Source organism: Pipistrellus kuhlii, unplaced genomic scaffold (assembly GCF_014108245.1).
Source record: "Pipistrellus kuhlii isolate mPipKuh1 unplaced genomic scaffold, mPipKuh1.p scaffold_m20_p_11, whole genome shotgun sequence".
In the NCBI taxonomy this organism is placed as follows: domain Eukaryota; kingdom Metazoa; phylum Chordata; class Mammalia; order Chiroptera; family Vespertilionidae; genus Pipistrellus; species Pipistrellus kuhlii.
In genome coordinates this window covers 6789420-6816136 of record NW_023425416.1, presented here as the reverse complement: position 1 = coordinate 6816136, position 26717 = coordinate 6789420, and the positions used below count along the sequence as shown (strand labels likewise).

The 26717-nt window shown below is 41.8% G+C and overlaps 1 protein-coding gene across 10 annotated transcripts in view; it reads left to right on the top strand.

Annotated features, from left to right (window-relative positions):
* Positions 1-26717, top strand: part of ATXN7 (ataxin 7) — a 115224-nt gene that overhangs the window by 65836 nt on the left and 22671 nt on the right. The window lies entirely within an intron of this gene.

Genomic DNA, 26717 nt, shown 5'->3' with positions numbered 1-26717 from the left:
AAAATCTCTTTTGAAATATTGCATCAGTATAGTGAAAAGTTTGTTTCCTTCTAGATCCTGAAGTTGGGAATTTAGTGGTTGGTAAAATTAAAATTTACTCCCTTATGGAGACATGGCTTTTTGTTTTTTTTTGTTTGTTTTTTAAGGAAATGTAAATTTGAAACTTCCAAGTTCAGTAGTTCTAAGTTTAACTTACTGTTATGTTCTAATTTGTGAATGAGTTGAAACTATGACATCTTCCCTATCAAAATGGCATAAATACTTAGAAGGATGCATTGTCACATGAGGTTTCATGCACCGCCTGCGCCATCCCTGGGCTTCAATCTCCAAGCCTGTTATCTGGGTGTTAGTCATGAAAGGATCCAAATAAGGTTCTTTTGCATTGCCAGAATGCCACCTAACATGTTTAAAATAAAATTCTGATCATAAAGCTCAGTTTGGTTCACTAAAAACTCAGAAGTATTTGAATACCCACCTGCTGGAGAGATAGGCAAAACTAACGAGAAACATTTAAAAATAACTGCAGGTTTTTCCTCATTTTCCTCACTCCCACAAATGCAAGCTCCAGACTGAGACCACCACAGATGGGGGTCTTCCTTTGATAGTGTTTAAGCAAAGCCTCTGAGGAGGTGGCCCCTGGTGACCTGAGCCCTAAGTGATGAGGGAGCCACCCTGTGACCGCTGGAATAAGAGCATTCAATACAGAGAGAAGAGCCAGTGCACAGCCTGAAGAAGGCCAATGTGGCTGCAGGATGGTTAGTGGAAGGAAGGAGAGCCTCGAGAAGCCTGGCCTTACAAGCAGGGACCCTGATCGCGCACAGCTGCTCTGCCAGAGTAAGAAGCAGCTTGTGGGATGTTGGATGGTTTGTCTGGGAGAAGAGTGGAAGCAGGGAGAATACTCACAAGCAGGAGATGGTAATAGTCTAAGGCTTGGGTGGGCAGTAGAGCTGGGGAGACAGCAGAGCTTTGAGATGCATTTTAATGCTAGAACCTCAGAGCTTGCTTTTAGGACAGTAGTTATTTAAAGAGTCATACCGTCACAATCAACATCCCCGCCTTTTTCCCCCCAAGGAATAAATATTTTATGTAATCGTTAGAAGGTTCTTTGAGTTTCTGTTTCTGGATGAGGCCCTGGGGTGGGCACAGAGAGTGAGTACAAAGATGAATAAGATGTTGTCTTCCTGCTTAAGGATCTCAGAGGCTAGTATTGGAGAAGCAATTAGTTAGTTGGCAAGTATTTTGGAGTTAGGATTATGAAGCCTGGATTTAAATTAAAATCCAGTAGACTGCTTTTAAACTTAGAAGAACCATAGGCTAGTTCTTTGCTTTGAACAAGTCTTCCAACCTTGGCTTCCTTGTCATAATGTGGGTATGATAATAGCAACCTCATAGGTTCCCTGTGAGGATTAAATGAAACAACATGTGTAAAACTCCTTATACAATGCCTGACACATAACAGGTCAGAAAGAAATAAAGGTACAACTGTATGTGGATACAGGAAGGCGTGTGTCTGAAGTCATGAAACTGTCCATGGTGTTAAGAATAGGAAGAGCACAGATTGCTTCTTGTTGAGTAACTCACAGAAGGCTTCTTAGAGAAAAGAGCCTTACAGTAGGCTATTCTGAAGAGTAGCATGGATTCTTTTTCCCACGTGCAATTTCCCCCTCAAATTTTAAACATATAATACCTGTCCATTGTGGAAAATGTAGAAAGTACTTTTTAAAAATCACCTATAATCCCCTAAAATGGGAAGTATCATGATGGGTATAGATAGACCTGCCACTTAGAGCTGCACGGTTTGTGTACTGAACAGCCATATTTGGTGCCCCCTGGTTGGCCTTTGGCTAGAGCTGATGTACCCATATGTGCAAGATCTCTGTGCAAAGGCAAGGACAGTCTCAGTGCCCATCAGACACCTCTGGCCTTGTTGTGCTAGGGGAGACTTGTTCCGGGTTTTTTAGTGCTGGTGATACAGTTTATTGGTCCTCCAGGATGAAGGGGCAGATTGGATTGGGAGTGAGGAGGGAAAGGGGGGAGTGTGAAAACTGCAGTTTAGATCAAGGCCCACTTAAAGGTGTATGTAGCCTCTTCCAGAAGTTTCCCTTAGGCAGAAAGGAAACTTTTTTGGTCCCATCTTCCAGAAACACTTCATACAGTTGTTACAGCACATTTTATGGAGGTGATTTTCTTTATTTCCCTCTGTCTCTCTTAGAACATCAATGTGACGGGAAAAGGAAGGGTCTTAAAGTCATATTTCTATCCTTTTTCTCTAACTGTACCTAGTACACACAGTGTCTTCTAATAAGATACCTTTGAATGACAAAGGAATGGTGTTAACTGGAAATGTGTAAATGAGCAGGTGTGAATTCGAGATTCACACACTCAAATGCCTTCTGTGGCTACTCAGGAGATGTGATTGATAAAGCCATGGGTAGGGCACTTTGGTCCCTCTAGTGGCAAGGAAAATATTAAAATTGTAGGAGAGAGAAGAATCCTTGGCAGCAAGATGATGACCAAGTGCAGAATCCAGCTGGGATACTATGTGGAAGGAATTCCATATTTGAGACAGCAGCCAAGGAAAAGGCTGATGGAATAAGCAGGAGGTTTGTAGATGGATAGGTGTGAGGGTTTGGGGACAACTGCAGGAGTGGAGGGAGGCACCATGTGGTGCCCCTGGAGTGGCTTGGGAGTGACACCTCCTCCCCTGGAGGGAAGGAGAGGTGGGCAAACTCCCCAAACCAGGAACTATTTCCAAGGCTGCCAGTGGCCCTTTGTCTTTGGGGACAGGGGTTGTAGCAGGAAAAAGTAATTTGGAAACCCATTCTTTTTTCGTTGTAACTTCATCCTTACTTGTTTGCTTCCCAAAATTAATACCAGAAAAAAGTTTTCAAATTCAGAATCTTTTCCAGTGGCCACGGCAGTCCATTTTTACATATTAGGAAAACCCATACCTGCTAAGGGAGGGATTCTGCTTTCTTATCTTCTGATGAAAATGTGTGGGCAGTCTTCTGTGATACTTACCTGTGACTTTTTGAACAAATGAAGCAGCTGCTTCAAAATCCAACAGGCAGTAACTTTAAAACCGCTGCTGCCAGCACAGGGAAGACAGCTACCATTCAGCGAGACTTGTAAACCAATTGATGTTGATGGTAATGCTCTGAATTGGTGAGCAGCTTATTATCCAGAGTAGTAAGAGGTCACATACTTTTTGCTATATCTAAGCTGCCTTTTTGGTCCACACTCAGATTTGTTGAGTCTAGCAAGGATGGCATGACAAGAGGCCCTGTTTTCTTAAACTGATTTTTAACTGTTTGTATTATATGCTGGAAATGGCACGTTGTCTCTAAAACTTTTAGTATGGAGAAGGACTGAGATGGTGAAATTCCTAGGGCCGGAAACACCTAAATTGGGAATCTCAGCTAATCAGTTATGATCAATGTGTTGGGCCTAAATTGGCTATGAATAGCACAAAATGTGTGGTCCTATTTACATACATTTACTCTGGATCTGAAGAGGTAGGACCAACTGTGGGCTCCTCGGGGGGGGGGGGGGGGGGTGAAAGCGTTTCCCAGGCGATTCTGATAAGCTCCAACCGCTGCTTCTCTTTGAGTTTGCTTATGAAGAACACCACCGTCTCTCTCAACCTGTCTTATGCAGACATGGGGTGATGTTTATCTGGGTGAAATAAGTGAGTAGTGTTAATTTAGCTTGGACAGGTGCCAAAATTAGAATCTCTGTAATTAATTGAAACCCAGCTCAAATGTCAGCCATTGAAGTGTTTTGTCTCATATTAGTCAGGCTGACCCACTGACTCACCTTTTGACTTAGCCCTGAGTCCCAAAGCAAGACTTTCGAAGTCACAGGTGCCTCTGCCACCTTCTCTCAATTTTAATCTATTGGGTTCCATCTTTATGATTTGCCTACTTAATTCCACTTAATAGTTTTCTTTAAATCAAATCAGTTCTATTTAAATAAATCTTTTATGAAGAAAACCTTACTACAATCAACCAGAAAATTAATTTTGCTTGTCCTAGATAGATGGTAGTTACAAAACTAAACACAGTGAAAAGATGATTAAATTCTTTGATGCTCTTGCTAGTGCCAGCTCGGAGCCCTAGGCCTGTTCTTTGTTGAAATCCATGTGCTGGTGTGATGTTATCAGAAGAATTGAAAGAAATTTAGAAAGGGAGTAATTTTTTGCTTGCAATTTAATGTTATTAAAGTTGGGGAGTGATAGCTACTCGATGCTTTGGGAAACACCAGCTATTGGATTTGGTTTCCTCTTCTATTTAGGGAGCTCTCCACTGAGGGCCAACCTTAGCCCTAGCAAATGCCACACCTAGGAAGCAGACTCTTCAAATCTCAGGTTCATCTGCAAAAGGACTATAGATAAACACCCCTTACCATTTTTCTATTGATTTCATGTATTGGACCCCGACCAGTTGCTGTCAGTGGCATTAGAATCTGGCCTCAGGGTAAAACATCTGCCACACACTGACTTCTGCTTACAGGGAGGGACGTCATAAATGTGGCTTTTCCATAACATTGTGAAAGTAGCTTTAGCAGAAACACTGCTGCGATGTTATAGTTTTCTCCATTTGCATTAAGTTCTACTTATCTAAAATGTCCTTTTTATCAGAGGATGAGTAAGTAGAAACTGCTCATACTTTTAAAGCTAATTAATTGGTTTTAAAGAACAGTAGCATAAGAGCAAACTGAGTCTTACTCTGTGAGATCCAGTGGGCTGGTTCTGGCAAAATGTTGACTCCTCCTGCTGACACTTCACACAGCTGACCAGTGACTGCCATCCTGGAATTAAGCTAACCTACATCACAAAGCAGAGGTCATACTGTTTAATATATAATGACATCCATTTTTTCCCCTCTGATTGATTACATGGACTAACAACTTTAGGTATTTTGAATGAGTTCTTTTATTTGACTATTTAGTAACTTTGTTTTGGGATAAAGAAAAATGTTGTTTTTTCCAGGGTGCTAGCAAAATTTGGCCACTAAATTAAAAAAAAATTTTAATATTTTATTCATTTTAGGGAGAAAAAAAGGAAAGGAGAGAGAGAAGTCCTTTTATTGACGCATTCATTGGTTGATTCTTGTAAGTGCCCTGTCTGGGGATTGAACCCACAACTTTGGTGTATCAAGACGATGCTATAGCCAACTGAGTTACCCTAGCAGGGCCACTATATTTTTATAATCTAGGTGTTTTCTACTTTGAAACATCAGTGATAGTTAATTTTTTTAGCATTGGCATTCATTAAAAATTTCAGAGACTAATAATAATTTTTAATAGCACTTCATGATTTACGAAGTGCATGTATTATCTCATTTCCTATTCTTAGAGACCCACTGAATGGATGGTTTTATTCCCAGTTTACAGATAAAACTCCTAAATTAAATTTTATTCATATAGATAAAATGTACCAGGCCACCCCAGGCCCGGTGCTCTGTGGTTAGAGCATCATCCAGGTAAGCCAAGGTTATAAATTCGATCCCCAGTCAGAGCATATGCAAAGAACAATAAGCGGAACAACCAATCAATGTCTCTCTTCTTTCTCTCTCTCTCCACTCTTTCTCTTGAATCAATAACTTAAAAAAGATTTTAGTATACTAGGGCAAGTTTTCTGACAATTCATATCTATTTCTCTTGTGTATGGAGTTAAAAGAAAAACTAGAGAAGATGTAATGAATGTCACTTGTCACAAAACTATCCTAGTGACATGTTCTAGCGCTGGTAGAATTTTAATTTTGCTTAGAGTAAGCTGGGTCAGCATTGTTAACCCATTACCTCAGAGAGAACACTTAGTAATTCGAAGACATAATGATATTAGGTAGATATTTGATGTAGTCCAATCCTTGGATTTCTCTTCAGAGTGTTCTACTTTATTTAACCCTAAATCATAGTAGCTAGTCAAAGCCAAACTCCTCTTTTTGTTACAGCCTCATAACATTTTGTAGCTTCTTTAGAGAATTGGTGGGCATATTTATTTCTGCAGTCAGTATTAAGGTTGAAACTTGTTGCAGAGCCAAAAAATACTTGGCTCTTTTGCTTCAGAAACATCTTGCTAGGCCTTCCTGCAGCAGTTGGGGGCTGAGCCAGGAAAGGGAGCTAACCAGAGCAGGCACATCAAAATGTGAACTGTGTCGAGGTGGAAGCTACTTTAACTCTCAAAGGAAATTCCCAGTTGACCATTTGACTGAAGCTCCTTGTCACTCAATAGCATGATGTAAAATGAATGCAGTGAATTCAGATTCTCTTTGCCGTAAGCCAAATAATGCCAATATGACTTTATCTTTTTTTCCTGTTGTGTAATAAGCAGGCACTTTTTAATGGTGTTACTTATACCATTTATAGGAGCAACGTTTTCATTTCTAGTTATAAAATGTATTGATTTTTTTTTTTCATACTGAAATCTGTGCCTTTCTTATCTGTGTCTTTGAGGTTTTCTTAAAAAACTAACTGGCAATGATGTTATCTGTGTATTTAACAAGTAATTATTGAGTACTGCTGTCTGTTCTCGGCATTGCTCTCTACTGAACTAGAAAAGCAGTGTCATTGATTTTATGCAGCTTATATTCTGTTTAGGGGGGTGGCGCAAGAAAGACAAAATCAGATAAAATAAGATTATTTCAGATAGTGATAAATGCTAGGAATAGTGTGAGAAAGAAAGACCGCATAAAGATAATTTAGATAAGGGTAGTCAAAGAAAGCCTCTCTGAGAAGTTGGTATTTAAGCCCCATGATGAACCAGAGCCCGAGTTTGAAGATCTGGAGGACCTGTGTTCCACATGGAAGTGCAGAAATCGGAGGTGGAAATGGATTTGGCAGAAAGACCAGTGAGGAGGTACAAAAGCCGTGTGCAAGGAGAGGGGTCCAGGTTAAGGTTGGAGAAAAGAAGGGCTGGGGCCAGAGGATTCTGCGCCCTGCAAGCCACAAAAGGAGTCAGGGTTGGACTACGTAGGCAACGTGAAGTCACCAGAGGGCTTTGAGCTAGGAAGTGACTCAGGTTGGCCTATTAAACGCAGGGGAGCTCGGGCCGTGTTGCACTAGGCCAGGTGAGAGCTGGACTGCTGCAGCAGAGGCTGAGGTGTGGATGGAATAGGAATCAGCAGGGAAATAGAAGGCCAGCAGGGCCTGCTGTTGGACTGATGAGCGATATGGGAAAAGAAAGGATGAGGAATGACTCATGGGGTTTTTGGTTCAAGCAACTGGATGAGTTTACTTAGCTTGCGGATCATGGGGTTCTTTCAATTTGTATGTGGGCTTTTCCCCTTTAAGATTCTAGGAATAGAAAATAATTATTGCAGAGATGTCAAACTTTGGTGTCTTTTATTCTTTTGACATTTTGTTTGTTTAGTTTTTATTTTTTGTAGTGGAACAATAATTTAATCAGATAAGCTAGAAAACAAAAGATGTTGTATACATTTTCCTGGGACTTCTTATGCTCTCATTTGAGTAACGAAAACTTGCTGATTAAAGAAACAAAAACACATATATTTTTATTATTATTAACAATAGTAATATACATTGTTGTTGTTTAAAAACAAAAACAAACAAACAAAAAAACACACAATTAACCACCCTAGTTGTACACCAAAGTTTTGGATTTAATTCTTGGTCAGGGCACATACCTAGGTTGTGGGTTCGATCCCAGGTCAGGGGGAGTATAGGAGGGAACCGGTCGATTTATTTCTTTCACATTGCTCTTGCTTTCCTCCCCCACCACCTCTCCCAAAATAAATTAAAATTTTAAAAAATAGATAAGAAAGTAAGGGCGGTGTGGCTCAGTTGGTTGGGCATCGTCCCATGGGCCAAGAGGTCGCAGGTTCAATTCCTGGTTGGGGCACATGCCCAGATTGCAGGCTTGATCCCTGGTAGGAGTTGTGCAGGGGGCAGCTGACTGATGTGTCTCTGTCATTTATGTTTCCATCTCACTTTCCTTCTCCCTTCCTCTCTAAAATCGATAAAAACATTTTTTAAAAAGTAATCCACAACAGGAGGGTAACTATGTAATCAAAATGAATAAAGCTTCTCCACCTTACTTTTCAGGGGTACAGTTTACCATGTACCCTGGGAAGCTTTCCAGTCCTGGCTGAGCAAAACAGTATTTGGCTGAATACTTCTTGTTTTCTCACACACATGAAAAATTAGAGTTGTTATAAACAGTGCATTATTTTCCCATGTTAACACATATTACTGTACTTTTTATTTTAAAAAATTTATCTTTATTGTTGAAAGTATTATAGATGTCCCTCTTTTTCCCCCCATTGATCCCCTCTACCCCACACCCACCCCTCCCAGGCCTTCACTACACTATTGTCTGTGTCCATAGGCTATGCATATAGCATATAAGTTCCCCAGGTTAATCTCTCCCACCCCTCTACTCCTGTCTTCCCTCTGAGATTAGTCTGTTCCATGCTTCTATGTCTCTGGTCTGTTTTTATTAGTTTGTTTTGTCCATTAGATTCCACACATGTGTGAGATCATGTGATACTTATCTTTCTCTTACTTGTTTTAGTTCCTTAGCATAATACTCTTCATATCCCTCCATAATGTCTTCAAAGGATAAGAGGTCCTTCTTTTTTACAGTTGCATAGTATTCCATGGTGTAAATGTACTATAGCTTTTTTATTCACTCACCTACTGATGGGCACTTAGGCTATTTCCATATCTTAGCTTTTGTAAGTTATGCTACTATAGGGATGCATATATTCTTTCTGATTGGTGTTTTAGGTTTCTTAGGATATATTCCTAAAAGTGGGATCTCTGGGTCAAATGGCACTTCCATTTTTTTTTTTTTTAAGTAAACTCCATACTGTTTTTTCACAGTAGCTGTACCAGTCTGCATTCCCACCAGCAGTGTACTAGGGTTCCCTTTTCTCTACACCTCGCCAGCACTTGTCTTTTGTTGATGTGTTGATGATAGCCATTCTGATAAGTGTGAGGTGATACCTCATTGTCACTTTAATTTACATCTTTCTGATGATTAATGACTTTGAACATTTTTTTCATGTCTCTTGACCTTCTGTATGACTACTTTGGAGCAGTATCTATTTAGGTTCTTTGCTCATGTTAAGTTGTATGAGTTCCTTTTTATTTTGAAAGTTAACCCCTTCTCTACTTCCTTCTTTTTCAAAGACTGCTTATTATTCCACTTTATTAATGTATTTAAATTAATTTAGCCAGTCCCCTACTGACAGGCATTTAGATTTTTAGAATTGCATTATAACACAGTGCTTTAGGACCATTCTTTGGGAATGTCTGTCAGTACTTCTGTGTAGGTATTCTCCACATGGAGGTTTGTCATAGATGCCCTTCAGGTTAGTATGACTGTGACTTACCGAACTATTGTAATTTGTGATTCATGTCACCATGAGGGGGCAGTGAAAATGTGGCTTACTAGCATCCCCAATAAATAGTGCTAATACTCACCAGTGCTGCTCTTGACCTATCTGCTGCATGTATAAATTATTAGCGAGGCTGAGCTTCAGAGTTTAAAGGGGACATTTTAGGATATAAATCATATTTTGTTTATATTTTCTAAAAGATTTTTTTCCTGACAATCATTTCACAAGACTAATTTGTATGTTGACTATTAAAGATTACATACATACCTGTTATTTCAAACCTGTAAAGCTGTGGTCTTACATATGACCAGGAGAGGGAGTTTTCATCACTTCCTTATGCTATAGCACAAGCATGTCAAACTCAAAGGCTAACACTGGCCAACTAAATAAGGTTTAAGTTTATGTGGGTTGCAAAAAAACAAAAGCTTCAGTTTTCATAGAAACTTGGGTTTATTTCAATAGAGACATGCTGAATACAAAAGGCTGAAATAAATGAGTAATTGTTAACATAAAATAATAGAACATTTTAATAAAAATTAATATTTTTTCTTGAATATTAACTTAGACACTGAATAACTGCACAAATTAATAAGCATATTGCAAAAAACCTATTTTTTTGTTCTTCGAAAGTGAAATATTTCCTGTTGCACACACCAAACAAGTCAGTCCAAGACTAATGATGTGGCGATTGGCTGCTAAAATATTGACTGCTGATATTAGTGGAGAGAAATGGTGTGCCTGTGCGTAAGACACGTAAGGGAAATGAATGCAACACGATTATAGTAATCAGTCATTAGTGAACATTGTAGTTTGTTATCAATAATTATATATAACAGGATATTGTAAAATTTAAATTTGAAATTTTTATTAAAACATTTCTTACATACCATTATATTGGCTGGGCCACAAAAATATTCATTGTGGGCCCTGAGTTTGACATGCTTGCCAGGCTGGCATAATACCTCCCATTCATGCTCTAGTCCAGTGGTCACCAATCTTTTGGACCTCTCGGACCACTGGGGTTGGCTGCCGCTGCTCCGAAGGTTTCCTTAAACTAGCGGTCGCCAACCTTTCGGACCACCAGTTGGTGACCGCTGTATCTAGTCCAAGCCCATGAAACACACTGGTTTTGGGGCAAGGGGGCAGTGCCTAAATTTAGCTATTTCCTTCCTGACCCCAGAATGTGTGTAGAAAAATCCCAATCTTCGGTTTACTTCTACATTTTGTTTTTAAGACAACAGTTATCAAATTGAACTTCAGAGAAATTGTATACCCTTTCCTTTGTGTGTTTGAAAGTTTGAGAGAGACAGAGATATCAAAGAAGGTAATTGTCTTATTTTAAAAGAAGTTTAATTGTCTTACTTTAAAACATTAAATCCCCTATCACACACGATTGAGTTCTTGATTTGTAGTTTCCTAGGGTCAACAGTAAACTCTAGAATGGAATTTTGTTTCATTGTTTCTTATGCTTGATATTTTTAAAAGGTTGTTAGAATTCATAATACTGGATTTGTAGTGAACTTTTGAAAGTTAAGATGTTGTTTCGCCAGTGTGGCTAATAGGACTTTTCCTGTGTGATTCTTTCTGTACACACAGTTGTGCTAATTGAATGTGTTTGCTTAGCCAAACAAATGAAATGGGTGTCTTAGTCAAAATAACTTGTTTGTTACCCTACAAGAATTTCATAATGCTTAAATTTTTCAGCTCTCCTCACAGTGCATTTTTTAATAACGAAAACTTGTTAAATTAGTTTATGGATTTTTTTGGTTGGCACACATACACAGAGACATATATATATATTTTTACATAGATATGCAAGTAGAATAATCTCAAACATCCTATTTTCACTTAAACCTACTTTTCTCTTTTTCATTGGCTCATTGGCCTCCTGCCTTCTCCAACTCTAACAGCCTCTTTTATTCTAACCATTTATGTAATTTGTTATATTCTTAGTGTGAAACTTAGTAGACATCCTCCTACATTTTTTTTTCCTCATCCTGTAACACTATACAGGCATATATAATTCCATGTTTTATTAGCAGGGGCTTTGGGTTATAATTCTACACCCCCCCAAAAAAATATGGATCCTATTCTGCACACTTCTGCTGCTTTTCTACTCAACAATACTGCGTGGAAACCCATTCACATCCCAGGATAACACTAATCCCCTCTTTTTAATGATTGCTTATTGCTTATTGTGCTAAGGTATGCTGTGCAGGCCCTCCTTAGCAACACCCTCTGAGGACACTGACTTTGTTTCCTGTTTTTTTACCTCTGAACAGAGCAGCAGTAACTACCCTGATATGGATGCCCTCAACTGCTGGTGATTTTTCTCTATGGGATGGAGTTTCCTTGATCAGAAAGGATACTTATTTGCATTGTTAATAGCTGCTATTAGAGCAGTGGTTCTCAACCTTTCTAATGCCACAACCCTTTAATACAGTTCCTCATGTTGTGGTGACCTCCAACCATAAAATTATTTTCGTTGTTACTTCATAACTAATTTTGCTACTGTTAATGAATCATAATATAAATATCTGTGTTTTCCGATGGTCTTAGGCTCTACCACAGGTTGAGAACTGCTGCGGTAGAGCCTAAGACCATCGGAAAACACAGATATTTACATTATGATTCATTAACAGTAGCAAAATTACAGTTAGAAAGTAGCAATGAAAATAATTTTATGGTTAGGAGTCACCACAACATGAGGAACTGTATTGAAGGGTTTCGGAGTTAGAAAGGTTGAGAACCACTGTATTAGTGTGTTTCCCAAAAAGGCTGTAAGTCTTTATATCTCTACTAGCCATGTCTGAGATGATCACCACCGGGAATAAGTGTTTTATTTTCTAAATCAATTTCTTTTTCTAAAGCCTCTTACATTATTTTACACATACCGTAGGCACATGCACACAAATGTCCTTAATTGTAATCTGACTTTGAAGTAAATTTCTTTAACAAGTGCAAACTGTATTACTACCAGAGAGGCATGTAGCTTCTAAGTTTGAGTATTAATGATACTAGAGAGTGCACGAATTCATGTGGTCCCTCGGGGTGGCCTGCTAGAATCAGCCCGAAACCAGCAGTCCAACGCCGCCTGCTGCTCCAGCTCATCCCAGTCCCACTGTGCCTGCTGCAGGCTCCGCTCACGCCCAGTCAGTTGCGATTAGGAGAGGCTCATGCAGCAGCAGCAGCAGCAGCAGCAGCAGCAGCAGCACTCAACAGTCATGAGCCCTGATCTGGTGCCCGTCCTCATGGGGTTGGGGAGGGCAGGCAGTGGGATGCCCTTGCTAGCCCTGGATCCAGATCCTTTCACCGATGTTCGCGCCAGTTTTTGGGAGCCACTTGGTGGCCGCTTTTATATCATTTCTTTTTTGCGGAGTGTCTAGGGAGGGGAAGCGGCCACCGTGCCTGAGGTTGACTTCCAGGAGTCCGATGGTGCTATTGGGATCATGCAAGCAGCACCGGTCCCTCGATGCCTGGCCCATTCTCCAGAGATTGGACCTGCAGGACTACTGTGGGAGTGAGTGGCTGCCACCAGGCTGGTGGGCCACTGCAACAAGTTCATCATCTGAGTGGCACTCCCTCTGTGGGAGCACACTGACCACCAGGGGGTACCTCCTGCGTTGAGTGTTTGCCCCCTCTGGTCAGTGCATGTTCTGGTGACCAGTCATTTGGTTGTTCCATCATTTGGTCTTTAGGTTACTTAGGCTTTTATATATATCATATATTAGAAGCCTGTTGCATGATTTTCATGCAAGAATAGGCCTTCCTTCCCCTGGCTTCGCTCCCAGCTGCCCGGGAGTCTGCAAATCCCTGCTGCTGGGCTGCCTGGGAGCCTGCAAGTCCTCACTCCTGACCAGAGCTCTGGTCCTATAGCTCCCTCTCTCTGCTCCCCTTCCCCCTCAGAGCAGGTGTCCTGCCCCTCCCAGCTGCTCGACACCTGCATATGCAAATTGAACTGCCATCTTTCTTGGGTTAATTTGCATACTCGCTCCTGATTGTGTGTGGACATAGCGGAGGTACAGTCAATTTACATGTTTGTGTATTATTAGGTAAGAATAGTAGATGAAGCAGAGCTTTTTCAAAATAAGTGATGATTTTAAAAAATATTCATTTAAACAGTTATAGGCACATTTCCAAATACTGCTGGAAAATTCCTATTCATTCTGTGTGGAATTTACCTTCAGGGAAGAAATCTAGTTGTGTGATGCTGGTGTTCCTCTCTGCAGCATGTGTAGTCTCCTAAAGGGCTGGGTGAGATTACTTGAAGGGCCAGTGAAAAACTTTGTCAGTTTTACTTCAGATCTCTTTATTCTCCTCACATTCAATGTGATTTTGTCACCTTTTTAAAAAAACTTTTATTGATTTCAGAGAGGAAGTGAGAGGGATAGAGAGAGAGAAACATCAATGATGAGAATCACTGATAGGCTGCCTCCTGGCCACCCCCTACTGGGGATGGGGGAGTCGAACCTGGGACCCTTTAGTATGCAGGCCGACACGCTCTATCCACGGAGCCAAACCAGCGAGGCAATTTTATCACCTTTTAACAGTGTCACTATGTGTATCAAGTAATGATTGGGCTGATGTCAGACTGTGGTTAACACAAAGCCTATATAAATCAGGCCATGAGGTTATACTTTGTCTCCCTTTGAACAATCGGAACAGTTGAAAGAGGACATGAAGTGTGACTGAGCCCTGAAGGTCAGATGATGGCAGCCAGAGGAAGGCTGTGGGTGTTCGTAGCCCCCAACATGAAAGAGCCATTTCCACCTCATGGCCCAGCTCTCCTCTCCAGGGTGAGGACCTCTAAATCCTGGGTAACAGCCCCGAAGCAGTTCTTGGCGAAGCTAATCTGATTGTGGATAGCAGACCCACAGCTGAATGAATTGCTTGGTATTTCTAAGTTTGAAAATACTTTCTCCCCCTTTCAAGTGCTCCTTGGCAGCAGGTAAGGAATGTTAAAGCTTCTGTAAGTGCCAATTAAGGCCAATTATAACTCGCCCGGCCTGCTTTGACAGTGAGTGGGGTGAGTGGAGACATGTTGTGCTCCTGTAAACTGGAGAACTCTAACTGGCTGCCGCCAGTGACAGGAACACAGCATTGCCCAACTGCCAACTGTGTGTTTATCACCCTGCAGAGCACCAGGCGACACCTCTCTGGCTTCTCGGGGATTTGATTTAGGAAATCCCAAGATTTTCTGGAGACCTCACTAATTTCTCTGATGGAATCATTGTCTCACTTCCTTTATTCAGGTGATGCCCCCTTCAGTTTCCTTGTTTCTAATGGTAAGCTGACATTCACTGAGCATTCAGGATGTTCTGGGCACTGCATTCCGCATGTTACCCCCTGTAGTCCTCACACAGCCCGTAAGAAGGTGGTCTCAGTGCTTCTCAGGGGACAGAGTCTCCTGCCCAGGGCGGCACAGCGGAAAGTGCTGAGACTGCGCCTCCAGAGCCGCAGCCCTAGGCCCTCCTGACTGCAGCTGGTCTGCTTGTTGGCTTCCAGTGCATAATTCACTGGAGAGTTTGTCAGTTCAGGACTCCCTTTGTGCAGCCAGAGTAGAACTGATGAGTGTTCACTGGTCACACCACAGCTAATGTGTATAAGTTTTGATCTGTAAGGCATGGATATTAGTCTATTAAAACATTATTTTAATCTATAGTGGGGTTTTTTTAGTCTATAGTCTATATTTTCATATGATATAAGAAATGTGATATGTCCTCAGACCTGGACATTTAATATGAGCCATCATTGGGGGATTCAATGTCAATAGAAATTTTATTTGGAGAAAATATTGGGAAATAGTTTGAAGAAAATAACAACAGTGCTTTCCAAGCAGTAAGCAGAGATATATTTGCTTAAATATTTTACTCTGGACATTGAGATGGGTGTGTGTGTGTGTGTGTGTGTTTAAAAGGTTAATTTGAGCTTTATGCCTAGTTTTTATTTTGTGTATATTGCACAAAATTATATTTTTCCTGGAGTGCACTATCATTCATCACTTTTTTTATGTAGGTCTTAAAGTAAATGTAAGTTGTTTCTCTCTTGTTTACATAAGAAATTAAATGTAGACATGTGTTTGTAGCACTTAAGGATGTTTGATGAAATTCACCCTGGTTCTTGTCAGGTTACAGAAAGACTGCATTCCCAGAACTGTCATGGATTAGCTGATTCTCTGAAGGATTGTTTCCCCACAGCACTGGCACCAGCTCCGGAAGGGACCATTAGAAAGCAGGCATTTGTGCTGGAGGCCGCAGGGAGGCCAGCGTCCGCTCTGCCGGCGCAGTGCTGTGAACTGAGGCCTGGCCTGTGAATGTCCTCTCGCTTCCCTTCCCTTCATCAGGGAGGCTCAGGGGCCCGTGGGGAGGTGGGTGGGTGCAGTGAGAGGTGCTGTGAGACCTGTTGCAATCAGGCAGTGCAGCAATGGATTTTTTCCTGCTAGCTTAAGAAAACCGTCAGTGGATTAACCTAAAATTCTTATTTTTGCTAATTAACTTTTAAAAGATTCGTTCATCCTATCCTTCTAAGGCCATTGGTGGCTCTTTTTCTTGTGTTTGTCTAGTGTCTCTTAAGGGCCAAGATAGTTTTGTTTGTTTGAAGGTGACTGTAATAAATCGGGGGTTTCAGAAAACCCTCTGGATCTTAATATTGCTGCCATGGTTAGGATCTTAACTGCTTGCTATGACTGACTGCTATTCTTTTGTTTCAGCGTCAATTTAGAATTTGTGTCTGGTCTAATAGAAGCCATTTCTTTTGTCTCACAGCCCTTTCCTACTCCTTCCAGGCCAGATCTTTTCCACACATGTAATTTGACTTGTTGCCAAATATTCTGCATGGGGTGATAGGATTCCCCCTCCTCCCTGACATTTGAAAGTGTTGTTCATTCTGAACTATCAGGGATCTGAATCTGTTTTAAGTGTGCAGCCTTTATTATTATAAACTCAGATCAGTTGGCTATTTTTTCCATGTCTGTTTGACCGTAAGATTTGGTGATTGACAAGAGGGGAAGTAGTGATGTGGAGAGTGTAGTATCATAGGACTGAGACAAGGAAACAGCTAAACCAGGAAGACACTGTTTACAAAGAGCCATTTAGAGAACTTTTGGGATTGTGGATATAAAAGGTATCCAGCTTTGTTAATCTTGTAGTGATTGAAACATCCCTGTGTGTATTCTTCTGAAGTTGACATTTTATAAATATACACAGAAAATGGGTTCAGATTTTTGTGTCTAGATTTAAGAAAAATGGGTGTGCTTAGATATGACAAATTTATTTATTTAAGTATAAGGAAATAAAATGTGGAGGAAGACTTGCTGATATTTACACAAATGTATAACTTTAAAACTTCTAGGTCTACTGGGACTTGTAAATTGTATACTGAAAGGTGTGAATTTTCTAATATACCTGGTAGTAGCAGTGCCAGTTTAGAGGTATTCGAAAATTAGAGTGTGAATAATTTAAATTTTAGCAGGTTACATTTATAAATTTCATCTTCCTCAGTTTTGGCAAGATGCCTCTTCAAATAGAAGGAGTAATTTATACCAGCCAGGACGCCTTCTATGACCATATTAGATGAAATTAGACTCCACCCCTTGTTTTCTGTTGATCTGCCAGGACCTTTGTAATTCAAGGGCTTTTTACAGTAGTAGCAAATGTTACATAAGACCAAACATGGAGCATATTTGGAGTTGGTGGGCAGACCCAAATCATGATGTAAGCCTGCAGTAGCAAGTGTGCAATGAAGCACAACCAAATTATGTGAACGGGAGGTAACCAGAAGCCTCTCCAGGACAGCCCTTCCTCCTCACGAGGGCTGGGAGCGCCACTGGTAAGTTCTCCGAGGCAGTTTTCAGAGGCTGGGCTTGGCTCGGGGCCCAGTTGCAGATGAGCCTGCAGAGGTGGGTTAGGTTAGGTCTCTGCTGGCATTATGCAGAACCAAGCAGAGCGGGAAGCGTTCACACAGGCCTCTTCCCTCCTGGCGTTTGTCCTGTCCTGCCAGCAGGCCCAGAGCGCTGGCTGCGGAGGGTGGGGAGAGCCTGCAGAGCTGGTGGGTCACGGGGAACTGCAGCAGGGGATTGGCCGCCGCCGCCGTCCACTGGAGCCATTCTGAAATGTCATCTGAGTGATCTGGCCAAAGTTCAAATGAGTTTGCTATTAACTCCAACAAAATGCTGAGGTTCGCACCAAACAGCTCCGGTATCTCAAAACGGAGAACATTGGTTACGTCGCTCTCTAAAAATGGAGGAACGTTGTAACATGCTTTAACTGTTTGCTCTTTATCTCACTTGCGGTGAGGTTTCGTGACAGGGCGCTCACAGTGTTTCCTGTAAGAGTCTTTGAAAGCTGTTTTTGCCTGATACTTCAAATCCAAAGTTTCAAACTTAACACTGTTGAGGGGAGAAACAACTTCAAAACACAAACAGTAACCCTGGGAAGTCATTCAGTAACTTAAAATGAGTGTATAAAAATATAATTACTGACTGACTGCCAGAAAAGACTCCCACCCCCCCCACCCCACCCCACCCCCAGTTATTAAGGTAGACGGTACAACTAAGCTGATTCTTCTTGTGTGGGAGGCTGTTCCCGAAGTTACCTTAACTCTCTCATGTCTCCGCAAGCAGGAAGTTGGGTGACAGTTGAGCTCTTTACTTTTCACTGGATTCGCATTTCATGCCTTCTGCCGTAGTGAGCTTGACCGGATGGTTTTAATTGAGGTTGAAATTTAGCTACTGGTTGAAGGACTTCTTTAAATACAAACAGATCTTAAACCTTTATCAAATTGCTGTTAATTCCCTAAAATTGATTTTTCTAAAAACTCTTATCTGTTGTCAGGCACTTTTAGTTTTGCCAGTTCTGGTTTCGTTTTTCAATACTGCCTTTGGTCTCTGTTAGTTGACAGCTACAGGCTATAGGTGGGGCAGATCCTGTTTCCCTTCAGAAAAAATAAACACGTGCTGCAAACTCATCAAAGACAGCAGCATTGTTGAGGACTGAGTCACCCATTCCTTACTAGCAGAGTGCTTAATGAAGGAGGCTTTCTTCGATGTTCTGAGTTTGAGGTTTTTGTTAGCATTCCCATGTTCGCAGTCCTCTCCACCACTCAGAATAAAGTGAAATAAAAAGGATAGGAAACTGGTGAGATATAGCAATAAGGATGTGACTTACAGCCTTAGCACAGTTCTTGGCACAGATGGTGCTGCCATTCCCGCTGCACCTGGGACTTGCTGGGCCTTTGCGCCTGGGAAGGCAGCACTGGGGATGGGGGGCGAGAGTGTCCTCCACAGAAGTTTTCATAAAACAACAACAACAACAAATAAATGAAGAAAACTCCTCTAGTTTGAGTTTTACCAGGTTCATTTAACTCTGTCTTGTGTGTATGTAAAAATAGGGTTGGAATAGTAAGGACATACTGTTTTTCTTAATTCTCTTTGCATTTTGATGATGCCCTCCTATCTTTCATTTGGGAAAAACTGTGACTCAGACCCAGAATATGACCACAGCTTGTTTTTGTAAAGACTGTTGATGCTTGAACTGGGTGTCCGTGGTCCACCAAACGGGAGGCTAAACTTGTCACGATAAACCATTGAGTGGATGGGGCGCTTCCCCCTCCCCTTCCAACAGGTACAAGAGGAAATCCAAAAGTAGCTGTAGATTTTTTGTTTGGGCTCTTTTTTCTTCTCATATGTTGATACCTGAGGATTACAAACATTTCCAGTCAGTGATGGAGTGTGTGTGTGTGTGTGTATGGGGGGGGCGGAAGGACAGGAGCGAATTTGGGGACATGCTGTGCATCACGAATGAAGAAAGAACTCAGTGAGGCTTGTTTGTTTCAGGCAGGGTGATTACTTGCTATACTCTGTCATATCACTCGGGTGACACTGTGATTCCTGAAGACAGAGAGAAGTCTTTATAACTGTTAGCAAAGGAGAAGTGCCAGCCAGCATTTCACGATATCCCATAGCCAAGGACGGTGACAGTGAGGGCACAGAGGCGGCACAGGCCTGTGGCTCACTAAACCACATTGAGGGGGCCGTGCTTTGCTCAGGAAGCAGCAGCCTTTTCTCCAAAGGTCCTTCTCTGAAAACATCTGTGTGTGTCTGAGATCCTGCTGATCACACTCAAGTTCAGGGTCTGCAGCTTGAACAGGGTTGCAGGAGCATAGGAAGGGGGCCCCTTTTATAATAGGAAATGCACCGGGTACTCAGATCATTCCATTTTTCCTAAAACAAGCTGTCTTAGGACCATTATTAGAAAGAAGGTATATTATACTTACAGCTGAGGCTGTTATACCATTGAGTACCCTTCATTTCATTGTTTTTAATAAAGTATTTGGATTAAAAAAAAAGCCGTTTTAAAAATGGTGGGGGGCAAAAGGGAAATTACATCTGTAATACTCTCAACAATGAAGTTTTTAAAAAATGTTTGCTAAGAGCAGCAAGATGGCAGGGGAGTGGTTACCCAGATAGTAGGTACATTTTCCATATTTCTCACATACTTGAAAGCCAAGTACTGAAAAAACAGTCCCCTTGGGAAGAATTCTTGGCCAGAGAATTATTTGAGGTTGCCATATTTCTTCTCCTTTCCTAGCAACATTATTTACAATCCATTCACACCGCCACCCCGCCCCCACAGGAGTCTTTCTCCCTCTAATCTGCCCTTTGTGATCTGCTCTTTCATGCTGCCTGTGAATGGCACTGCATCCTGCCCCAGCCTGGGAAGCGCCCAGACTGCAGTCCTTCATAGGGCTTTACTTCCCTCGGAAAGCTGTGCGGGGAAGAGCTGGGTCATTGGATTATAGACCTTTGGCGAAATGTTTCGAGTGGCCAAGAGCTGTAAAGGCCTCCTTCCCTTTATGTTTTAATTTAAAACCACCTCTGTGGGAGGGGGAGGAGACATGCAGTTGGCAGAAGTAGGAGTTGTAGACTAATTTGTTAGGGCAGCCAGAGTTGAAGTCATCCTTTTCAGTTAAAGCTCTCTGGTGGAAAAGATGCGAGTGCTTTGTGGTCAGGACTCTTCCCCCTCCCTGTTCCCAGTGCTGTCTGTGGCCCACCTGAGCTCTGAGGCACCTCGCCCCAGGGGGCCGGCTGGCCCGTGAGGCACTGCATTCCAGAGAACGTCTTTGCGGTCCCCAGCTGGGGATTGGGAGGTTCAGGGACAGTCCACCGATTTGCTTCCTTTTTAGCTCGAGACTACTAATCAGGTGCCTGGTGGACCATGAAGAAACTGGATGGAAGGAAGCACAGACTTAGGACTTTAAAAGTTCATGACAATAGGGAGGAGAGTAGGACCACATCTGCTGGTCAGGACACTGCAGTGCTTTTAGAAAAGAACATTTATAGGAAAAATTGACAGTGAAAGTAATGATGTAATGTTATGAAATGCTTTATGTCCATGTATATAGTTCATGGTGTGATTTTAAATGGCATACTAATTATTTTTAACAGTATAGGGGAAAAACAGGTAACTACTATGTCAAACCCAAACAGATAATTGTTTATATAATGCTAAATTACTAGGCACTAGTAAGCCACTGAATTTTATAAAGTATATTAAGAAAATAATAGTTTAGACCAAGGGTGGGGAATCTTTTTTCTGCCAAGGGCCATTTGGATATTTATAACATCATTCGCAGGCCATACAAAATTATCAACTTAAAAATTAGCCTGCTGTGTTTGGTTAAACATTTAATTAACTCATCCCTAATACCTTGGTAGGGTCAGACCAAATGACTTTGCAGGCCTTATATAGTCCACAGGATGGATGTTCCTCACCCCTGGTCTAGATAATGTGCAGATATGGCAAAAGATCCGGAATGTGATTCCATTTGAATCTCAAAAGTTTTAAGGAAAGAAATTCTGGCGCGCGCGCACACACACACACACACACACACACACACACACACACACATTCTGCCTCATGTCCGAATCTGGGATGTTTCTTAGGGGTGGTCATCCTTATGAAGGATGCCAGTTGACACCTCATGAGTTGTACTTGGTGTCCTGAGAGTGAACTATGATGGGTTGGGTTAACTGGGGCATTCTCATAAAACATTGAAATTATTTTCAACCTGGATATCAAAATAAACAATTTAGCTAATTCTGTGAAGGGGTTGCTTAATGCATGACCCTGTTTCTAAGCTGAGTGTAATATGTAATTATTACTTGCTATGCCTGGATGAAGGATTTGTACCTGTTTTTTACATCTTACAGCCCTGTGCAAGCTTGATTGTTAAAAATCCTTGCTTTAGCCCTGGCCACTGTTGCTCAGCCTGAGCATGAAAGGGTCTGGGGTTCAATTCCTTGTCAAGGACAATTACCTGGGTTGCAAATTCAATCCTTGGCCCTGACCAGGGCACGTGCAGGAAGCAACCATCAGTGTCTCACATCGATGTTTCTCTTTTCCCCGAACCCCTTCCATTCTAAAAAGCAACGGAACAAATATCCTCAGGTGAGGATGAGCAACAGCAAAAAATCCTTACTTTAAATGGGAACAATTGTAGAGTCTTAGTGGAGAGGGCTGTCAGAGAACCCCTGAAATCGCACATCCCTTGAAGTGTTGATTGGGACTCCCCATTAGGCCCTTCCTTACACTGCTTAAGTCACCGGATCGAATCCATCCAAAACATGACTTTCACTCAGACAAACACTTGTGAGCTTTAGTAATCAGTACTTTAATAATCTGCCTAAAATTCTCACTTTTGGATTCATAAACTTGTTCATTTTTCTCCCCACTTATGATTCTCCCTAAGTGACTCAATTCTGTCAAGAAAGTAAGCCAGCTTTTTATTTATATAAAATAATTTTAGCTTGAATGAACATCCTCTTTGGTTCAGATGAACTTATTCATTTAAAATGTAGTCTAAAAGTTGTTCCTCTGAGTTCTTATCTGAGAAGAGCTTAGTATCTTCCCGGACTGACATGTAAACTAAATCTGTGCCTCATTAGAGAAGATAAAGTGTGGCTTTAAGTGATTTCTGCCTGCTTTGAGAGTCAGCAGACCTTTCTCACTTAACTGTAACTGGCATCAGTTGAACTAATAGGGGGGCATCTGTCTTACTCCCTATTGAGTTCCCACTACCTGGTCCATAGTCAGCCCTGGGATGCAGGCTTTACAGCTCTGTCATTTAATCCCCAACAGCCCTGCAAGGGAGGCTTGACAGATGAAGAAGTGGCCACGGTGGATGGAGTCAGGCCACCCAGTTAGTAAGTCCCAGAAGAAGAATTTGAACTCACACGCCTCTCTGACTCCAAAGTTCTTGGCCTTTCAGGTGACCAATGAAAAGTATTTTTATTTTATCAATACTTTGGATTCTCTTCAGGCTGGTTAGTTACTCAGTCATTCCATTTCAGGGTTATGCACATAGCCCTGAACCTCTGTTGGGAAGGTGTCAGGACCAGAGAGTGGCCAGAGAAGCATGGGTAATTCACCGACCTAATCCTAAAGAACACAAGGCATATCTTGGTTGTGGGCACATCCCCAGTAGGGGGTGTGCAAGAGGCAGCTGATCGATGATTCTCTCTCATCGATGTTTCTAACTCTATATCCCTCTCTCTTCCTCTCTGTGAAAAATCAATAAAATATATTTTTTTTTAAAAGAAAGAAAAGAAAAGAAAAGGAAGGAGGGAAGAAAGAAAGAAAGCTACACTGGTTAACAGCCGTAGCAACTTCCAAAATGGAAAGATGAAATTCTAGGTTTTCCTTAAACAGATCCACCCCCAGTATTCCAAAATTTCACCTTGACCCTGTTGTATGTTCAGCCTATGCATTCTTTTGTGCTAATAGTTAGCCTTCTTTTGCTGAGCAGATGGGCATATGGCTTCTTACCTGACCCTCACCTTCACCCCTCCATTCTGCCTGCCTTTGCACCACGGAGAGCAGCCTGCCACCTGAGGGCAGGTGGGTCGTAGTGTGGTGTAGCGCGGGTGCTGCAGTCAGCCTGCCTGGGACTGCAGTGCAGCTTGGCCTCTTTCAGAAAGTTGGGCATATAGCCTTCTAGGTTTTCTTCAAGTATGAATGACTTGAAGTTACAGCTTGCTTAGACTGCTCTTTATGTTTATATCCTAACTTTGACACGTGTGTGTTATAAATTATTTTTAGTTTCAAAGCAATATTTTTTTTTTTTACTTGAAAAGATCTATTTGCTTTGAGCTCCTTTTTGGTTTGTACCTAGGTGTCTGTATGATTCCAAAATTACACACTCAGAATTTTGGGTTGCTTTTCGCTCTGGAAGACATAAAGAAAGCTATGCTACCCCTTTTTCCCCCCAGTATCCTGCCCTGCCTTCAGTGGTGTCACATGTTTAAGCCACAGGGGAAAGAAAGCCCAGTGCATCCAGATCTTGTTCTCTCTCTACCTTTATCTTCACATCTGTCTGTCTGCCAGATCCCCCCATCCCATCCCACACACAGACCTTTCTCTGTCTTTGTCTTTTTCTGTATCTGTGTTTGTCTGTCTGCTGGTCTGCCTGACTCCCTCTTTCTGTGGCCATTTAAGTGCCCTCCTCGTTCAGGGACAGAGTGGGCTTTCTCTGGAGAGAGGAGTGCTTGAAAATTCAACTTGGACCTTTCACCAGACCACATTGCAGTTATGCTTAGTATCTGGCCACTAGTTTTCCCACTTAATATAAGGTTCCTAACCCTACTCATAACTTACCCATTCCACTTTTGATCTAGGAACATAGCTTTCTTAAGCTGGAAGCCCAGTTTAAAATCTTAAGAAAACTTAATGACACACGGTGAAAGGATGAGGAGAGCCCAACTCAACTGTAATTAAATTTGGTTTTTTCTCTTTGCTTTCTTGAGAAGGGAAAGCCAGAATCCACCCTTTCCAGAGAATAAGTCACAGACTGTGGTGTGAAGGAGCAGCACACTTCAGCAGTGTGACCAGGTCTTGAGATGGCACTTTTCAGCCAGAATTTCGGACACACACACATGCACACACATGCTCGGCCTGTTTCAAGTTTTAGTGAATAAGGGAAGTTCATCTGATAGATTGCCATTCTCAGTTTCTAAATAGCTTTTATTGTTGAAATAGAAAATATAGTTTTTTAAAATGTTACTGATAACATCAGTTGACTTTTAATGTTAGGAAGCTTTGAGTCTTGATTTTGTAGTGCAAAATTTCATCTTAGGAGTCAATAAACAAGAAATGAAGCGTTAACTAAAGAAACTGGGGAAAATGGACTATGAGAGGGATAGAAAATTGAAAGAACAAGCTTGAAGTTATTGTCAGTTCTGCTATAATACAACATATCCCTAAAAAATTACTGCACTGTATGGAATTGTTCACTAAAAACCACGAAACGCGTTGGGAAAATTGGGTTATAGGCACAACACTCCAAAACTTCTTCAGTGACACAGAAAAAGATAGGAGCCTAAACAAAAGTGACGGCCCAGTTTTACTTAGAGTAAGTGGTTAAAAATATATAAGTAGTAGAATAAATATCACAATTTACCTTGAAAACAACCTGGCATTCTAGAAGTAGGTGTTGGGATTGCAGCTGTGAGCTGTTGTGTCACGGTGGGAGAAAGGTGCTGAGTGCAGGGACACTGGTAGCTCCAGACACGCAGGAGCCCGGCCCCACCTCCATGGTGGCCTGAGGAGGCAGTGGGTGTGGGCTCATTTTGTGTGTCTCCAAGGGTTCAGTCCAACTGCCTGCAGTTTTCTGCATTCATCTACTGCAGTGGTTCTCAACCTTTTTATTTTATTTAAAAAAATATATATTTTATTGATTTTTTTTACAGAAAGGAAGGGAGAAGGATAGAGAGCTAAAACATCGATGAAAGAGAAACATCGATCAGCTGCCTCCTGCTCACCCCCTACTGCGGATGTACCCACAGCCAAGATACATGCCAATGGCCAGAATCAAACCTGGGACCTTTCAGTCCGAAGGCCGACTCCCTAGCTACTGAGCCAAACCAGTTTCGGCAGTCCTCAACCTTTTTAATGCCGCAACTCTTTAATACAGTTCCTCATGTTGTGGTGACCCCCAAGCATAAAATTATTTTCCTTGTTACTTTATAACTGTAATTTTGCTACTGTTAATGAATTGTGTTTTCTACAAGTTGAGAACCACTAGCAGGGGCGACTAACACCATCGGAAAACACAGTGCCAGTGGGAGAAGCGGAGGGAGGGACTGCAGGAGGTTGTCTAGCTGCTAGAGGTTGGCTGTGTGAGCGCCCTGACCACCAGGGGGCAGCTCTTGCATTGAGTGTCTGCACCCTGGTGGTCAGTGCACGTCATAGTGACTGGTCAACTGGTTGTAACAGTAGCTTAGGCTTTTAATTATATAGATATCAGAAAAATGTATAGCAAGCTTACCAAACCTATTGTTTCATATGTACTGCAGTTTTAGAAAAATATCTCTCAAGTGAGGTACTCTTCTTTATGCTGGGCATCTGAAAATGGAGAGCAGTTTCAGGTGTCCCTGACAGAGAGGGGACACTACTGATGATGAAGGGATGGGAGACCAGGAATTCTAACTATCCTGACACCTATAGAGAAACTGTCCTGTCCAAAATACCAATGATGCCCTCATTGTGAGAGACTGGGTAGTATCAGACTAAAGAGGAGTAAGGAGCGGTAGAAAAGATAATTTAAAATGTCAAGTGCAAAGTAGTATGTAATGTGGCTTTGGTAGGAACAATGAAAATAGTTTGCAGTTGATAGAAGTTTTTTGTTTTGTTTTGTAATATATATTTTATTGATTTTTTACAGAGAGGGAGAGGGATAGATAGTTGAAACGTCGATGAGCGAGAATCATCGACCAGCTGCCCTTGACCGGAATCGAACCTGGGACCTTTCAGTCCTCAGGCCGACGCTCTACCCACTGAGCCAAATCGGTTTTCGGCAGCAGTTGATAGAAGTTTGGAAACACTAGTTGAGGACAAGGAGCAGCAGTGAGCTTTAACAAACCCTGAAGCAGAGCGCCGTGTGCCAGGTGGTGGTCTCAGCACTGTACAGATGTTCACTTAGCTGTGCTTAATGGTGTTTGAGTCACTAGCCTGCTCTAAAGCCTGTTCTCAGTCTTGGCTGCACAGGGGAGCTTATAAGAGCCTGGATGCCCAAGCCACCAGTTCAGTCACAGTCTCTATGAATAGGGCTCAGGCATCAGTATATTTAAAGCTCATTTGGTTATGCCAATGGGTAGCCAAGGCTGAGAACCATTGGACTAGGATCATTTGCAAAATCACTCCTCTTGCCCTGGCAGGTCTGGCTCAGTTGGTTGGGCATCATCCTATATACAGAAAGGTTGCCTTGTGCCATGTCTTACAACAGGAAGATGGCTGAGACATGGCTTAGGAAAGTTTCACCATCCATGGGAGGTGGCAGAGTGGAGACAGAGTTGTACAGTCC